General features: G+C 36.6%; 1 protein-coding gene across 3 annotated transcripts in view; it reads left to right on the top strand.

The window, feature by feature from the left end:
- The first annotated feature begins 4,012 nt into the window (after positions 1-4,012).
- Positions 4,013-19,361, top strand: part of LOC107691484 (plexin-B1-like) — a 64,015-nt gene continuing 48,666 nt past the window's right edge. For all 3 annotated transcript variants that reach the window (XM_016490090.1, XM_016490091.1, XM_016490089.1), the window contains exon 1: positions 4,013-4,334. The gene's annotated coding sequence lies outside the window, so the exon portion shown is untranslated. The remainder of the gene's footprint in view (positions 4,335-19,361) is intronic.

Here is a 19,361-nt window from a genome sequence, read left to right as displayed (position 1 = left end):
ATATTCTAAAACTAAAACTTAGCAGAGCCTGTCTGACACTGATGTACTCTGCAGAGGTGAACTGTGGCAAGGGGGTGCTTTAGAGTGACAGATGCCCCTGATTTTATTACATTTGATTGAATGTCTGACGGTGTTGACAAAAAGTGGGGACGCAACTTTAAAATCTTATGAAACATGCATGTGTCATTAAAAAACAGCCTTGCTTTGATAGGAGATATTATTAAGTGTTGCTTTTGATAAAACAAGCTCTTTTTCATCATTAAAAAAAAAATTTTTTTTATCCATTTTATTGCATATGAATGGATAAGTGTATGAGTGAATAAATAGTGTGTGTTCCACAGTTATTGTTAAGTGATCAACAAAAGGAACATCAACAGAAAAAAAAAACCCCACCAAACAAACTTCAGAAAGTTTCTTTCAGAAAGATCATAACAGCCTTAATTATAGATTGTCCATTCTTCGTTGCCCTCTCTCGTCTTTCCTTTTTTCAGAGTACGTTCTACATGTCAAGAGTGCATGTTTTACATTTTCCACTTCTCCACAATGTATACATTATCCAGTCTTGTGTTTTCCTATTGAATTTAAGCAGCTATTTAAACATGTGTGCCCTATTCTCAACCTTGTGAGCAGCATAGTTTTCTCCTGCCGTCTCAGACTACTGTACTTTTTAACTATCACTTCTTTCTGAATGCTGTATAAATGTCTTCCTTTCTCCTTCTGATCTGTAAATATCTTCTTCTTCTTTTTAGGTGTTTATTGGCGGTTTGCAACCTAACTGACCTAACGTGCTATAATCCCCTGTCTTGGTTTTGGGTTTTCTTCTTCTTTAGATTGGTCTGTAAATATCAAGTGCTCCTGAAGATCTTAATGAGCTGGTTCAGGTGTGTTTGATTAGGGTTGGAGCTAAACTTTGCAGGAAGTTAGCTCTCCAGGAACAGGAGTGAAAATCCAAGGGCATTCTTTTTAAAATCATTGCATGGGTTCCGCCAGTAGTGGGCACTCATGCAAAGTAAGCAATGACTAGTGGTCCAGTGGTTGGAACAGTCTAGTACAGGTGTGCCCAAACTCAGTCCTGGAGGGCCGGTGTCCTGCAGAGTTTAGCTCCAACTTGCCTCAACACATCTGCCGGGAAGTTTCTAGTATGCCTAGTAAGAGCTTGATTAGCTGCTTCAGGTGTGTTTGATTAGGGTTGGCGCTAAACTCTGCAGGACACCACCGGCCCTCCAGGACCGAGTTTGGGCACCCCTGGTTTTGTATGTCTCCACAGTTACGGTGCAATTACGGTGAATTGCTGGTAATGCTGTAATATTTTCCTTATTTTTCAATTACTGCTGCCATAACAGTAATGATATATGTATAATTATTATTTATTTTTGTAATTGTAGTATTGTGATACTAATAAAAATTGAATGAATGAGAATCATATGACAACCGTATGTGGTCTCCCGATGGTTTTCATCATGGGCAATTTAGCATTGTGTGATTAATTTACAGCAAAACAGAAGAAAAGAAGAAGTTGACAGGGGAAGGGCATATTTGCAAAAATTGGAAGTGGAACTGGATTGTCATCAGTCATTGTTACATATTCATAATTCCTCTATGACTTGCATGCCGACCTGAACAAATGATTCTTGATTTCTTAATGTTAATAGTTGCTCTCCCTTTCTCTTTTCACTATACTTCTTGCAATTATTTGTTTCAAAAATCCACTGACCCCACACCAGAAAGCCCCATTGGAAGTTTAATAAAGTTATTTATTATTATTATTTTTTTAAATGTGTTTTTTTGGAAGTTTTAAAGTGTGAAGTATATATAAAATGTGTAAATAAAGCTCTGTAAAATCTTTACTTGAACTTTTACAACACTATGTTGTAAGTGTGTCTCATAATAAAGTTCTACACACACTTGTGGTCTTCACACCCACTTGAACAGTTGAGCCAAATACAGGAAATACGACAAGTGTCACGGGCATTCAGTGTGTTTTTGTTCCGTTGTGTCTGTATTAAGTGGAAATCATTCATGGACTTTCTGCTGTGATAGTTGTGGTATGTGACTTGTTAATCTCTGTGATTCCTGCATCTTCCTCAAATAAATGTTGATCCTGAACTATTGTGTCACTCCAGCATCGACAACAAGTGGCGAAGTGCAAAGTCTTGGGACAGGCCTGAGACTGTGCAGTGTGCCCCCCCCCCGTAGAGTTTAACCCAATCCCTGATCAAACATGCCTGGAAAATCGAACCAGTTTTCAGAATTACTTGACAGTTACAGGCAGATGTGTTTGATTAGGGATGGAGCTCAATTCTGAAGGATAGTGGTCCTTCTAGATCCTTCTTCTTTGTCTGACAAGTGATCTGTTTGCTGTTGTAATGAAGATGAGCGCTTTCAATAAGCAGGGAAATTCCAGATTCTAATTAATTAGGGGCAGTCGTGGCTTAATGTTTGAGAGTCGGACTTGTAAACCAAAGGTTGTAGGTGGGGGGAGTGAATGACCAGCTCTCTCTTCCACCTTCAATACCACGACTGAGGTGAGACCCTTGAGCAAGGCACTGAACCCCCAACTGCTCCCCGGGCGCTGCAGCACATGGCTGCCCACTGCTCCGGGTGTGTGTTCACGGTGTGTGTGTTCCCTACTCACTGCTGTGTGTTTGCACTTGGATGGGTTAAATGCAGAGCACGAATTCTGAGTATGGGACACCATACTTGGCTTCACATTACTTTCACTTTACTTCACATCACTAATTAACCTTGCATGTGTAAGAAGTTTGCTTTATACGTCTGTATAGGCAGAATTCTGATATAAAGATGTGATTTGATCAGATTTGAATACAAAATGTGATGACCAAATGTGGAGTTGGGTAAAATACTGTCATTAAATTACACAAGCTTATAGTTTACTGGGTAGCAATCATCAACAACAAATTATTTTAAAATGACCCTTTTACAACTAAGAGTTTTCTCTTAAAACCTATTCACAAAGCTGCTGAGACAAACTTTAATAAGGAATAGAGAGAAGTCTTAAGCTAAGAGTTGACCTCCTTGCTATGGATGATGTCAGCATGCTTACTAACTATGCACACAATGATTGGCTGATAGTCTCTGTCAAAGATTTATTCATAGAAATATTGTAGAGCACAATATTATGTTGCCGTATTCAAATAAAATGTTAATTGCTACATTCAAATAAAGATTTTAAAATGCAGGATAAGTGTCACTAATTAAACAAGTATATGTCCAGCTTATTGTCAGCCTCTTACATTTATGCTTCTCAAAAATAATTAGCAGTTAAGCATATAAACAGCCTTTTAATGAACAGAGTAGACTAATCATGGCTGATATAGTAATACATGCAAACGTAAAAGAAAACCAAACTAGATGCAAGAACAGCTGTTACTTCTTGCCCAACTGGTTAATGAAAACAAGGATATAATCAAAGGAAAATTTTGAGTTGGGGTAACCTCCAAACCCAAAGGTGATGCCTTTTTAAAAGGTCATTATTATCAAATGTTTCTAAAATGTTTACATTCAGAGGCAGATTGCCGGCAACAGCCATTTTATGATAGTTTGTGGCTTGGTCTTAGTGACATAGGAGTCTTCTTCACTACTCCTAGCGTGCTAAAACGCTTTGTGAAATACTCTTAGAGCAAAAACTCTTAGAGCAAAAATGTAGGAGTCCTACATTTAGGACGGACATGCCCATTATTTTTAAGATTTTATCCTAAATCAGCGAATTATGAGCTACTTTTAGCCTTAAGATGTTTTGTGAATGAGTTCAATTCAGGATTGATCTTTTTTTGTTTTATTAATTATTTGAAAAGCAACTACACATGAATAGACATAGTCAGTGAGAAGAGTTGTCAAAACTGGGAGCTTTGGTTACACTTTAAATAAAGAATTAAAACGAATGGCGTCCTCAACATATCTGACCAATTAGAAACTACTTCCGGGTCGCCTTTCATGGAACAGATGCTTTTCGTTAGTTTCCCTTCTAACGATTCATTTCTGTATACGAAACCTTTTCACTTTGTAAAGCTGTTGCAGCGCGACATGCTGGCTGTGAAAAGGGCCAGTAAATTGCAAAGCACCAATTTTTAAATGGACATCAGTTTTAACTACAAACCAAGCGACCGACCTGTGCAAACAAAAATAATGGGAATGTCATAATCATCAATGTTGTTTTATTTGTAATTTTTTTTTACAATTATTTTTTTTGTACCTCACACCGAGTAAATCACACAGTGGACATTGTGGTCAGCGTGCGAATTTGCGTTGTTCATAAATCTTCCAAGTTGGATAAACTTTTTCCAAACACAAAAGCAGAGTAACGTGGAGACAAGGTAAGTGAGTTACACATGTGTGCGCTGTAATAATGGTTATGTAAATGTTTTACAGTATAGAGTAGTGTAGAAATTCGTACATCGTGTCGTTATATTCATTTTGAAGTTAAGGTAAGGTAATTTGTTTTAGATTTCCGAATGTGAATGGGCTTTAAACAAAGTAGCTATGGTCTAATGGGACCCAAAACCCATGAGACTCTTCAAGGACTTTAAGTCGTAGATGATTTACCTTTTGATTACACGAATCGTGGATTAAAAGTGTTGTATGTTGTCGTGTTCTCGAGCTGGATTTAAGACCGTCCATGAATTTACCATTGCTTAGAATGCAGAATACAAGCAAATTATTGTTTGGGATACAATGTAATTTATCTTCTTGCTAAATACAGTTGTTCTTGAAGATGCAATTTTGGTTAGAAGTGTTATACAACGATATATAATATTGTATGTAAATGAAGAAGTGATTTGAGATGATGATAATATGCATTATCTAAAGTTAATTTAAATGTATTTATTATTGAATTTATTATTATTTTTTAGCATTAGCATTTAGGATGAGGCATATCTACCACAAACTAAAACATAATACAATAAAACATAACATAAAAAAACACTTTTTCATCAAAACAATGCATTCCTATGCACCTATTCACACCAGGGAAGACATTTTGTATTTTGACAGAATGTGATCTTTTAAAAGAATTAATTAATTTATCAGGACAATAAGGAATTATTTTTGTATCTAGTGTCTGGACATATTTGCTGCTACACATAGTAGCCTATTCCGTGGTGCCATATCTGTTTTGACAATCGGCAAAAAAAAACAAAAACGAGAGAGAGAGAATTGTTGAGTTTGTTGTCCTGCTAGGGAAAGCTTGATGATAACACTTCTACTCTTCTTCTAACCACAGGGGTCTTATGCATCCTCTTTAAATTTGGCATTAACATTCATCTCAGCTGATCTGTTCACAAGTAGATAGTGTTAAATACAGGTGTAAACAGACTCCAAACTTTTTTATTTTTTTGTTTATTGCAATCACACTTCAACAGGTGGTTGCCAGGGATAAGCAGTTCTGGGAAAATTCTGCGAATAGTGAATAATGACTGAAATTTAATTGGTCACACAAAGCTATCAGAAGGCTTGGAATATAGGACATGAGCCCCCTTTCACTTTAATTATAAGAATACTACAAAGAACAATATTTTAAAAATATAACCATAATTTGTTCACCCAGAAGAGAAACTCTTATGGTTTTGGAACAACATGAGGGTGTGTAAATGACAGAATTTCCATTTTTGCATGGGTGAATTATTTGCAGTTTTGGGATGGGTGATAGATATAGACCAAAAAAAGGGTGATACACTTTATATCATAGTATTAAAGACAATTTAAACTAAATTTGGCATGAAATGAAAATTCACTCTATCAAATTTGTAAAGTCTTGTTGTTGATCTTATCGTGAATGATTCATCCATGTATGGATTTTGTATTTTTTATTTTGACCACATAATGTTTAGCTAAAATGTCATAACCTAATATTTCGGTAAAAAAATGACAGACTTCTCACTTGTTGTGTATGCTGGACTTCTCCAGTAATTTTGTCCGCTTAAACCCTGTCCCTCCATGATAGCAAGTTTGCATTTATTTTTGAGTGAATTGCCCATATCTCAATATCCAATCAGCAACCAATGGATAGTCCCAGCCCTACATTTTTTTTCAATTCTGTTACACTCAGTATGTTGTACATACTGTTAAACAAAGTATGTTACTATATGAAAAAGATGTCACCACTTTCGTTTCATAGCGACTTATAAATAAATAAACAAATAATACTTGGAATGTACATATTGCAGAGATTTGTGTAGCTTCAGTTAACAAAACGTATAAAACTTTTTTCATATATGATATATATATTGCAACCTTGAGTATCTGACAATACTGATCCATAGTGTTTCAGAATATCTATACCTTATTAACTTGCTAACTACACACGGCTACATTATAAGTGAAGAGAAAACACAAAAATACATAAAATTACATAAATTATATTTAATATAACAAAACAAATTATATTGTAAAATAGGCTACTTTTTAATGCAAATTTTATTACTACATAAATATATACACTGTATAAACAATGTGTTATTTACTAGGACAACAGACATGATACATACAATAAAACAAATATATAGGCTAAACATTAAAGCTACATTATGTAACTTTAGGCTCTCTAGTGGTTGAAGCAAGTTGCTTGTGGAGGAACTTTGTTTTGGGAATTACGTGAGTTGTGCTTTTCTGTGTGGATCAATCTAATGGCGAATTTCATCAAAAAATAATGGCATACTCTCTTGGGGGATTGGATTTACCATTTAAATAAAGAATTAAATAAAAGCGATATGATCTTATGTTAAACATACACAGACAAGTGATGATAGTATGCAGTTTCCTAGGAAATCCGTCCCAACAAGTGTTATTTAAATTGTTAATTTCAAACAGAAAAGTGACATAGTGTAGCTTTAGTTATCTTTCATTGCAAAAACTGTATGAAAGGCTCCAATGCAGAGCGGCACAAAAGCATTTTATGCACATTCTGGGTGCTTTACAGATGATGGTGTGCTTTACTGCAAAACCTCTTTCTTGAGTCACAGGTGAACCTTCACACCATAATGAAAAGTTTAGAGCACAAAGAGAAGAGATATTGTGTGTGCGCAACAGAGTATATTGCATCTTTTCAACAGTTTACTGAGCCTTTTCATCAGGGTTTTAAATTCTAGCTACTGTGCTTGTGAATGATGAGTTTCATTCAGTCCGCTTCTGCAGTGCTCTCATCTAACAGACACCTGATATCGAGTACCATACCATTCAGAATCACCAGTAAACTCCAGCAAAATGCAGTCATTTAAAAGAAAAGCACAGACCTTTATGTTCAATAGTTGCATACTGTTTTTGAATTAATTGCAGTGACTCTCATTTGATAAAAACATTAAGGTTAAACTCGAACTTAACAAAGCCTAGTTTATACAGGACTTTTAATTAGACAATTTTATGGTGCCGAGATATGGCTGGGCTTCACATGGGTCATCACTGGTTCACTTCTGTGCTTTTTGACATTCCCCATACACAGCGTCATGGGCTACATTTGGAGCCTTAGAACACTGTGGTGCACAGGATGGGGTCTTGAAGGGCTTTTCTGGATTCCATTTGAACTTTTCTGAATTCCGTGCTTTTCATGTCTAATTCATGTCTAATTAATTGAAATTATGAAACATATTAAATTTAACAACAGTTTATTTAAAATTGAGCATAAATCAGGTTTTTAGGGCCCTACAATAGTTTTTGTTTTATTTTTCCCAAATACAGTGGTTTCTGTTTAAAATTTTCTGGATTCCCTTTTAATGGTTTAATTGAATTTTAATAACCAAGAAGCAGTTCTAATCGATTGAATTCATAAAACACAATAATTTATTAGGATTTTTGATTCTGTATAATGATAGCTAGTTTTTATCAAATGAAATGGTGAAATGTTTGTGAAGTCAACTATCAGCAGCTCTGGAGATGAATTTCTAGTGGAGTGTCTTCATATAGTGAGACCGCATATACCATGCATCATTTTTTGCTGAAATATGGATGAAGTGTTTTGCTATTTGGTTTTCAGGGTGTTATAGTTGGTTGCTAGGCTGTTTTGGTTGGCTGCTAAGCATCACTAGGAGGTTCTAGCTGGTTACCAGGATGTTCTGGACAATTACTAGGTGTTGTTAGGGTTTAGAGCTGCACAATTCATCGAATTTCTAATCGCAATTACAATTATGGATGCCACAATTATGTAATCGTTCAAAGCGGCAATCAATCATTCAAAGTCCACTTATGTTATTCTGCATGCTTAAGATATGTTTTTTTCTTAGCTTATTGTTATTAGTTTAAGTATTTGCTATTGACTGTTCAAATGCAGAATAATGCGTCGTGTGTGTGTGTGTGAGGGGAACAGGGTCACATCGAATAATCGACAATTATGATTTTTGTCATAATCGTGCAGCCCTATTAGGGTTGCTAAGTCTTTATGGAATAGAATATTGTCCTGTGTCCTTAAAACATAACATGGAAATAAATGTCAAGAGATATAACGCCATCTCTGTGGCAGCCCAAGGCTCTCTAAACAATAAAATAAAAAGGGGTCACAGTCCACTTCTTTCTTTAGCCAATCAAACAGCTTTTGATGTGCCTTTTGCCTGTCAGTCATTTTGCAGGTGCCATTTAGCAACACAAATTAAGATATTTTTTATATTCTCTCATCATCTTTTTTCCATCCATTGAAAGTCTGCATAACATTTTTAAAGGGGTCATATGATGCGATTTCAATTTTTCCTTTCTCTTTGGAGTGTTACAAGCTCTTGGTGCATAAAGAAGATCTGTAAAGTTGCAAAGACTAAAGTCTCAAATCCAAAGAGATATTCTTTATAAAAGTTAAGAGTCAACCACGCCTACCTAAAATGGCTCGTTCTAACACGCCCCCACATGTCTACGTCACGATGTGGGAAGATTTGCATAATGCCGCCCAAATGTTCACGCAAAGAAAGAAGGCGTAACTTTTATTCTCGCTGTAGTATTGTTGTTGCCGCCGCCGCCATGTCGTGAAGGCGCTGTGTGTTTCGTTGTGAAAGCGAAACTACTTTGTTTGGCCTTCCAAAAGAGGACGATATCCGCTTCGTCATGCCTGGAGCTGATCCGTGCTGGTCGCTGAGGAAATATATCAAATTCGCGCTGTTGATCGCCAGATTGACTTTCACCATGGACGAAGCGGAGTCTAGCCCGGGGTCCTCACATGTGGTTGCCGCAAGCCCGCCGGCCGCTCCTTCGTCGAATCCGCCGGCTGCGCCGTTCTTAAGCCCGCCGGCCGCCGCTCACTTTAGCCGCCGCCCTCTGCTCACTCAAGCCGGCCTCCGCTCACTCTAGCCCGCCGTGTGTTTCGTTGTGAAAGCGAAACTACTTTGTTTGGCCTTCCAAAAGAGGACACGACTAGAAATCAGTGGTTAAGTTGTATTTACAACACTGTTCCAGAACAGTTCAACCCAAATATTCAGATGTGTCCAGCGAATTTTATGGAGGACTGTTTCCTGGGAGATAAAATAATGTTCTTTTTAGCAACATCATATGACCCCTTTAAGCTTCAAAAAGTACATTAAGACATTGTAAAAGTAATCTCTATGAATCGAGTGGTTTAATTCAAGTCTTCTGAAGAGACACAATCACTTTATATGTTGAGATAATTTAATTTAGGCATTTATTCACATAAATATTGATCATTACACGTACACAAAGCATTTAAAATATGGTAAACGAAAGCTCAAATGTACTTGTTTGATGTGAGAGAACCAATGAAGTTTGTTCTCATGTCACACAAGCACATTCTGTTCATCATATAATGAGATCATGTCTATTCAGAAGACTTTTGTTAAACCTCTCGATTCATATGGGTTACTTTTCCAATAACTTTTTGATGCATCAAAGTTTTGGTTGCATAGACTTTTAGTGGAGGGACAGAAGTCTCTCGGATCTCATTAAAACTCTTCATTTATGTTTTGAAGATGAACAAACGTCTTAAGGGTTAGAATAGGAACAACAGAAAGATGGCTTTGTCATTGAAGTCAATGCCAACCCGTTATTGTAATGCAAAAACACGTTTGTAGAGAAAGGTGAGTGAACCAGCTGCAGTGACACATACTGAACTGAACTAAATCTATATTGTCCTCTTGAAGAACTGTCACTTTAAGAGCTGATCACAATATTTCTCACCCATCTTCTTTGGCCACTTAGGCCCAATCCCAATTCTACCCCTTAGCCCTTCCCCTTTCCCCTACCCCTCTGTTTCGCGCATTCACGTGAAGGGGTAGGGGTGTCTCGATTCTCTTTTGGTCGGAGGGGTAGGGGTAAGGGGAAGGGCCAGACAGCCCTTCAAACGAAGATTTTTCGGGACCACACTTCAAACGAAGGGGTATGAATTATCTCAGCGTAAACCGGCTTCAGCGGCAACATGGCTGCCCGAGCGAACAAAAAGACACATAAATGTAAGCATTTTTTGGCATTAATAAAGATTTTTACGAAAAGTAATCATTTGTTTTGTTACTTTCAATCGTGGAGTGAGTTTACTTCAAAAACAGCGATTTTATTCTCTCGTTGCTGGAAAATATAATGTAGCGATTCAGTATTTAAACTGTTATTAATAAAAGTTGTGGGGCAGCGTTGACAAGTATCTTTGCCCCTGAATGTGTGAGCTGCGCGATCTCTGATATGTGTGTGTGAGTGTGTGTGTCAGTAAGCAGCGCATTAATATAGAACGGTAATTAAAGACTCTAATGCACACCAGCACACCAGTATAGGTGTGTGTATTGTAGGAGCTAGACAACGTATGATGACGTGTGACGGCATAGTAGTGGTGTCCCAATTCTTAGGGGAATATTTTCACCCCTACCCCTTGACACTCTGTTTCAAGGGACAAGGGGAAGGGGTAGGCAGAGGGATAGGGGAAGGAGAAGGGGTATAAAATAGAATTGGGATTGGGCCTTAGTCTTGAATTGCTTTCTCAGAAGTATTTTTTATTTTTTTAATATGATAATGATTACAAAATTATCATTTTGTAATTTAATATAGACTTAATAAAGCATGTTGAAGTTTTTTTTATTTTATTAAAAGTATTGCGCATTTATTTTATATTTAATATATCTTATGCCGATAGGGATCTTTCCTAGGGCTCCTAAATGGTGAGAAACGGACGCTTACTAATAACAGAGATAACAAATAGTGATGAAGAAAATGAGAGATATACAGTGATATACTGGTGCAAATCAGTACATCTACTTTGGGCTTGTGTCTCTGTGGAATGATGGGCTGTAGTCTTGTGTATGTGTGTTTGTTCCCCTTCAGCAGGGGGGAAAGAGAGAAAGCCGTCCAGCTCCCTTTGTCTCTTTTGTTGGAGTGGAGATTTAAAAGGTCAGTGAAAAGCGGGGGAATTGGAGAAAGAAGGAGAGTTGCAGATGGAGGGTAGGGGAGGGGTGAGTGAGTAACTGTTGAATATGTGAATGAGTGCTTGGACATGCTGGAGTTTGTAACATGTGCATAAGAATTTTAATAAAAACCTATATAGATATTAATCGACATGCATTTTATTTAACGTGTGATGCGTTCCTTGTTACTTGACAGTTAGCAGATAAATGTAGAAAATGTAGTATGTATAGCTGGGAGACAATGGTTAAAAAAAAACAATTGTTTTATTAATGTTTTTCTTTTACATTTTAAACTTCTATGCGTTGTCTGGATTTACTAATATGTGTACATCAGGACAAAAAAACATCATCTGTAATTTCGTACATTTCTAAATTCAGATACTAACTCCACTTTTAATAGCAGTAATTCAGAAAGATGAGCCTAACTCTAAACCAATAGGTAATTTCAATCTTTCCTGTGCTCTGTTTCTCTTCTTTTCTCCCACTGATGCAGTCACACAGAACTCCTCAAAACTCTTCCTGGGACACACTCATAAATATTCCTACCCTTGAGATTGTCTCTATCCTGGGAAAAGGAGTTGCCATGGTGAAGAGAACATGAATGTTGGACCAGACCTTCTTGCCTTTTAGGGCGTTAATAAAGATCTTTCTCCTTTTTTATTCCCTGATGCAGTGCTGCTAGTAATAGCATTCTTGATTTGTTAAAAGTGCAAGAATTTTGTTGGCTCTTTGTCATTGCAGATATGAAATGCCTTTTATATATGTAGATCCATACTACAATAGTCCCTTTGATGTTGTGGAGGCAAAAACTATAAAATATGCATTCTATATTTAATGTTTATTCAGAGTAGAAAGAGTTAATGTACACTGATTGTGTAAGCAAGCATACGTTCAGGGAAATGTGTGAAGAACTCCTTACAGTTAGTGGAGTCCCTTGGCAATCATTTGCCTCTTGTTGGAAAGCTCTGGTTGTCCTGGGAACTACCCCTCTTTTCTTTTTTCCCCCGTGCTGAATTAGTGGGAACAAACCCCCACCCACCTCCACACACACATTCACTCTCTCTCTCTGTCTTTCTTTCGTAGCTGTTATATAACGATACATTTGTTGCATATAACACAAACCTCTAGACTACGCAGGCCTAAATGATGGCCTATAGAATTTTTTATGTTTCAAAAGTGGGTCTTGCTTTTGAAGGATTATGAAATGACCATTTCATGTTGCTTTAGACATTCTTTTGTGGACTTGTTTCAGTGTTTGTACAAGATCCTGTTAGATGGCCTTATATTCTCAAATACTTTGGTACATTGTGGAATGCTTGGTTGAGTCTATAATTTTCTCAGGACCTGTCTGGCCTCAAACCATAATGCTTCCATTCCTGCTGTACTGTTTGGATCTCTTTTTAGCCAAAGGCTATTTTTAGTTTTATAAATAAACAGTTCAACTTTTGTCTCATTTGTTCAGAGCACATTATCTATAGTATTCGAGTATTGTGCCCTGCCACAATACTGGTTAAGGAATGGCATAAACAAAGAAAAGCAAAGCACTTCTCTGCTGCTGCCGAATTGCATAGAAAAAAAACTATATTGAGAAATGGATGATCATTATAGAGACCTGTTGGAGTGCATTGTCATAATGTCTGCTTTTTAAAAAACATGATACAAATGGTTATATCAATGCCATCAAATAATATTTTACTTAAAAGGATAGTTCACCTTCAGTTGTTGGTCCCCATTGACTTGTGTAGTGTTTTTTTTCCCATACTATGGAAGTCAATGGGGACCAGCAACTGAAGGTGAACTATCCCTTTAAAGTTTAATTTTAGTAATGGAAGAATATGCTTTACCAGTTGTCTCACTTTATCTATATTTGCCCATTCCTTTGGATTATGATCTCATTAAATTCTTATAAAGAGATTAGAAAAGATAAGCAGGAATCCTAAAAGAATAGTTCACTTAAAAATGTGAATTCTTTCATTATTCACTCACCCTTTATTCATTCTGAACTTTTATGGGTTTTCATTTGTGAACACAAAAGTTTAACATTTTAAAGTTCACACTGCTCTTTTTAAACTATTGAAAGCATACAGTAATCAGGGATTGTTAAGCTTAGAAAAAACACATCATAAAAGCAGGAGCATAGCCAGGGACAAGGCTTTGGGTGTGCCATGGGTAAACAGGGTGTGCAACAATTGAGCACAATAAAGTGAAATACAGCTGCATGCAGCAATAATCAGAGTCCAAGCCTGTGTGGACATGGACAACATAACCACAAACACAAACAATTTAAAAGAATCCTGTGGATGTTGTACATATCGTTTTGGCAGCAAATTTCTCCTTTATTGATTATAATCGGAAAGCCTTGAATTTTTTTGTTATGGAGCCGCATGCTTCTGTAATTGAGGTGTGTTAAGTTATGTGAAGTTTTAACTGTGTTTAACACGTAAATTAGGCAATAAGGGAATAGAATCATTCAAAAAGAAATGAAATTAACAAAGAAAGTGGAATCAACTATAAAAAATTACTTTTTTATAAGTAAAGCTTTCCTAGCTATATGTTTAAGCTTTCTCTGGATATAGTCTAGTGCTTCAAATATGAACCAGCACCATTTATTCACGCTCATTCCATTGCATTTCTTTCAATAGAACTGTATTTATGGAAATAACAGCAGTACATAATACTTGATCATAAATGCAATGGCTTATTCAGATACAAACAATATAAAGATGAAAAATGAAAATTCAAATAAGAATGTACAGAAGATTAAGCCAATAAGTGTTTTGTTCAGAGCCCGTAATGCTGTTAAAAGTGATGAAAATATTGTGAAAAAGAGGGGGGCTTAAAAAAATTCTTCCTCCTAATTACAGCTTAGTAAGTACTGAAATGTTAAAATATACTTTATTAATAATTGGGTGTGTTTATAATAGCTGTTGGCTATGTAGTTCTTAAGGGAGCCATTTGGAATTTAATCTTTAAAGATTAGATAATGATGAGCTTATTTTGGCACCAAAGACATATATTCATAAATCTCTCTGAATATGTCCCAGTTCTGTTTTTATGGTTGTTCTTGTTCTTGTTCACTTATGGGAGTGCTGTAAGTGACTCTGACCCAATTATCCAATCCAATTTACAAACGGTTGTATTCTCTCATCTGACCCAATTATCCAATCCAATTTACAAACTGTTGTATTGTCCTGTCACATGTTTATGCATTTGTCCTGAGTGATATAGCAAAGTGCCCCAGCTCCTTTGTCTTTGTCTCCACTCCCATTTTAATGTTTATTCATCACTGTAATGGGTGTTCTTTTGTTGTGTTGTGGGTTGTGCTTGATCCCCTTCCTCTTCCCTCTTCCTCTTCCCTCCCACCTTTCCACAGCTTTCTTTGAACATTTCTTGAGCCTTGAGCCAAATCTGAGGTGTGAACAACTTGACGCAACTTGTCAACACTTGACCCTTTGATAAAACTTTAGTCTCTGTCTCAGACTACACAATTCTCCTTTCCGCCATTTATGATTGCTGGATATCCTAAAATGAAGTGAAGTAATCTGTAGTCCTTTACATGGTTACGTACAACAACATGACAAAATAGTTGTCTGTTGTGGTTTATGTTGTTCAGAATGTTCACGTAGCACTGGTTCACCAAAGCGCAGTTGTGAATCCTGAATATTTAAGATGTTAGTTTGGTTCTAAGCAACAGCGAACACTACAGACTCAATGTGGTCATAACCACGAACACAACAAAGTTGAGAAAAGACTTCAGAGAGACCAAAGTCAGTGTAGAATGAGTGATTTCTATAAGGCTGCTGTAATCAAACTGAGTCTTTAGCCCAAAGTACGTTGGAACTAGAGTTCAATCAACTGTGGTTCCTGTACCGGCTGGTGGAACTCGCTGTTCTGGCTACGAGCCTGAATGGTCTTGTTGACCCATATAGCCCTGGGTCTGCAGTTTTTCTGCATATAGATAGCCTCAGTGGCAATGAACATGCACTGTTTCCCATTCAGTTTTCAGTGTAGGCATGTGACTGTGTCAAATTTTCACATCACAATAATTTCTGAACCTTTTATCTTGGTAAACAGTATTATCACAGTTATTGAATTACGTTACAAAAACACAATGATGTTCTGTTTATTATAGGTGCACTGCATTTTTGTGTCTGCCGCTTTAAATGCTCGAACTCTTTAAAACAGACTGGTTTCTGATTGCATGTCAATGTTTTTATCGCTCATCAGTTGTGATTCCAAAAATGTTGTTCCTCTGTGGCATTTTAGTTGTGGTGTGGACTGTGCTATTCATTTAGAATGATCTTTAAAACTATATCTTTATAGTTATAGGTATCATCCTGGGTGTGAATGGGCTTTAACTGTCATTCAGTGTTTTAAAATTCAAATAAGTGTTAACATTTCACTTATGAACAGTCAAACTATTTGATTATTTGTAAAACTTACAAATAAAAATCTGGCATAGACCTTTTCGAACAGATTATAGTTTAAAAGAACACAACTAAAGAACAATAATAAAGAATCAGAACATTTTCTGACTGGTATATTTTAGTCAAATGCAAAAATTTGAGCATGTTTACTTTTTCTGGTTTGAGCTTTGAACAGTGAGGTGAAAGGATGTGTCTCTGCCACTAAATGCTCTCACTGAAGGATTACTTGTTGCAGAGAATATTTTGAGCCACAGCAGCAAGATTGAGGTAGTTCTTAAGCATGCACCCACTGCAATGAATCTGTTTTTGATTTTATTTTTGGCACAGAAAGGTACACTTTTATCTTTGCTGCCTTCACCCTCACCTTCCCCCTTGCCTTGTGGAGGTGATTTTCTTGAGGATGGTGGCCAAGCCTTTTCGTTGTTTTCTCAGAGGTGGGATGAACATTTGTTCTGTATGGGCAACTCCCTCATTCAGTGGTCTCTGTCAGTGTTGACTCTGGCCTCGAGGTCAAAAACACATTTATCCAAACATAGGAAAAAGTATGTTTTTTTTTTTTTTACCTGTAAATGTTACATACTAATTTATGTATTAGTATGTAATACATAAATTAGGTAATGGGTAGTAGTATATACTGCATAAACAATGAGACCAGGCTGCACTGTTGAATGCCTTTTTCATGTTGGTAGGGTTCTCAGTTGAAACACTACTGGCTACGTTTACATGCACAATTTTTGGTTCAATCGGACTGAATTCATTCCGATTGATGAATCTGAATGTAGTGTTTACATGAACGCTAAATAAAGTGATCGGTTTGATGTGCGCATTCATATTTCACAAGCTTCAAATCGGAATTTTTTATTTTTTTTTTACATGCGCACACTGCACAAATATAGAGTTTCTCACTGTTTGCACAAAATAACCACTCTCCTACACGGTTTCTTTATTTGTTTTTAACAGCAGAATTAATATTTATCCATTTATGGATAAATATACATATAAATCGCTGTGCCATGCTGCTCATATTTATCACGCAGTAAAAATGCCCCTCCCCTGCGCCCAAAACGGGTTGTCTGGGGATGAGAATCCAAAACAAGGACTGGTGGAAGGTTGTCCTGCTCCACTTCACAGTTGCCGAGTGAAAGGAGAGTTTTATAATGACAGGACACGCATTTATACAACACTTTATTCAAAAGGAAGAACCATTTGTTCCGTGCATCATTACGCTATTTCTGCGACATTGCACATGCGCAGGATCGAAATTTCATTCCGATCGAGCTCAATCGGATCGATTAAGGTGTTTACAAGAAGGTTTTTCAGTCCGATTGAGCAGTCAATCCGATTTCAAATGGATTATTTGGTTGCATGTAAACGTAGCCACTGACAAGACACTATTTAATGATGGCGCACTGCAATTTTTTTTTAATATGATGATATTGTCTCTAGGCAATTTGATTTAAGCTTCCAGTCTTTGGGGTAATAGATGGTGATCCGATGTATAGATGACCACTGCCTCTACTGCTGGTCCAGTGGTTTCTGCATTCCCTGGTCCAAACACTTGCCAATTTCACTTTTAGTCTCATTTGTCTAAAAGTACATGAGTTCATTTTGTATTCTTTATACATTTTAGGTTATTTCTGTCTTTTGAGAAAAAAACCCCTCTGTGATGGAACTTTGTAAAGTATAACTGTAGTCTGATCTGTAATCAGTTTCTGGAATTCTGTTTTTGCTGGTGTCTGAATGGGTATCATGTCTTTATTAATATAATATGCTACACCTGATTGAATTCTTTGTCCCGATAAGTTGAGGGTCCATATGCAGCCTAATGCTGTAATGCCTCTTTGACTGCTGATTGAATTTTGGGTTTAGCTGGAAGATGAACCAGCACTGCTAGATGCATGTAAAATTTAGTCATAAAATTATCATTCAGAACTAGTCTAGGATTAATTTAATGCTGATTTTTGTGATGGAAGACACGTAATGATGATGATTACTTTACTTTATCTACTCACTCCTGCGGTAGGGTGAAGTGGTGGGTTTTTGAGCAATGCAGTTACTCGGGCCTGTTTTAATGTGGTGGGAAAGTTGTTAGTAGTAAGAGATGTTAATCATATAATTGAGAGTGAGTAAAGGCATTTGTGACGTCATCATAATACTCATAAGTCCCAGTGGAGAGACTAGATCATTTTCTTTCAAACCTGTATATTATTCTTTCTGTGAAACACAAAAGGGAAGTCTTGAATAATGTTCCTGCTCTCTTTTCTGTGCAGTGACAGGACATAGTGACCATGTCTGAAAAGCTCCAAGAAGCATCGTAAAATCAGTCCATAAAAACTGTGCACTACATTCCAAGTCTTCTAAAGCCTTACATTTGTTTTATTTATTTCTTTGTATAACAACATCATTAGCCAGGAGTTCGGTGTTTAAGGTTCAAAGGTGCGCACACATTGGTCTGGCCTTTGTCTGTGTTAATATTTAGCTATTCAAGGATCACTCTTGTGTGTGTACCTACTTAACCACATTTTGGGGACAAATTTGTACCAAAAAGTGAGATAAAGCTGACAAAACCTCCCTTTGAGGATGTCCTTGTTTGTAAAATAATTATAATGTATGATAAAATAATAATCCATTAATAATAATAATAAAAAAGTATTTATTGATTGATCGTAAAAATGGCAAACGTTTTCTTTTACGGTTAGGGTGTGGGTTAGGTTGCAGTATTTATAACTGGCTGTAAATAAAAAAAAAACAATAGAAATATATGGAATGACCCCATTTGGATAGCTAAATAAATGTGTGTCAAGTCTCTTCCACTTTTTTCAGATTTTCCCATCTGTGAGATTTAAAAAAAAAAAAGTACATAGACAATCCTCACATAGCTTGGATTAATGTATTCCTGATATCGACCATAGTTCAGTTTTTTTTACGACTGAAATTATTACCAATTTCTTGATGTCAGCCTTATTCAGATGACATTATATTATTTAAGCTATTTAAAATTTTGAGCTTTTATCAGGTTGACATACAACTCTCTGCTCATGGCCTCCGTTAAATTAGTATCATATCATAGCCTTGTAGTTTGTTTGTTTACAAAAATAATGTAGGCTTAATAAACATTAGCATGCTTACACAAGACATTATTTATTTTAAAGGGGTCATATGATGCTATTTTAAAGATCATTATTTTGTGTATTTGGTGTAACAGAATATGTTGACATGCTTTAATGTTCAAAAAACACATTATTTTTCAAATACTGTACATTATTGTAGGTCCTCTATGCCCCGCCTCTCTCAAACACGTCGTTTTCAACAAAGCCCCCTCCTTTGACAAGCGCAGTCTGCTCTGATTGGCCAGCTGACCCAGTGCATTGTGATTGGCCGAACACCACAAGCATGCGTCGGAAATGTAACGCCCCATACCATAATCGCGAGCTTCAGCTTTCAAAGTAAATATCAAGACAGTTAATAATGTCGTTAGTTTTACCATCAGTTCAAGCCCGAAAGGGCAACAGAGTCGCGTGACAGACACAGTGATGATGCAGTACACAAGCCGCGGTTAAGACAGCTGACATGCTATGATTTCTGACAGGCAGTTCACTCTCCT

This window comes from Sinocyclocheilus anshuiensis, unplaced genomic scaffold, assembly GCF_001515605.1.
Source record: "Sinocyclocheilus anshuiensis isolate Anshui unplaced genomic scaffold, SAMN03320099.WGS_v1.1 scaffold634, whole genome shotgun sequence".
NCBI lineage: Eukaryota > Metazoa > Chordata > Actinopteri > Cypriniformes > Cyprinidae > Sinocyclocheilus > Sinocyclocheilus anshuiensis.
The sequence above is the reverse complement of the archived record's forward strand: the minus strand, read 5'-3'. Positions and strand labels throughout refer to the sequence as shown.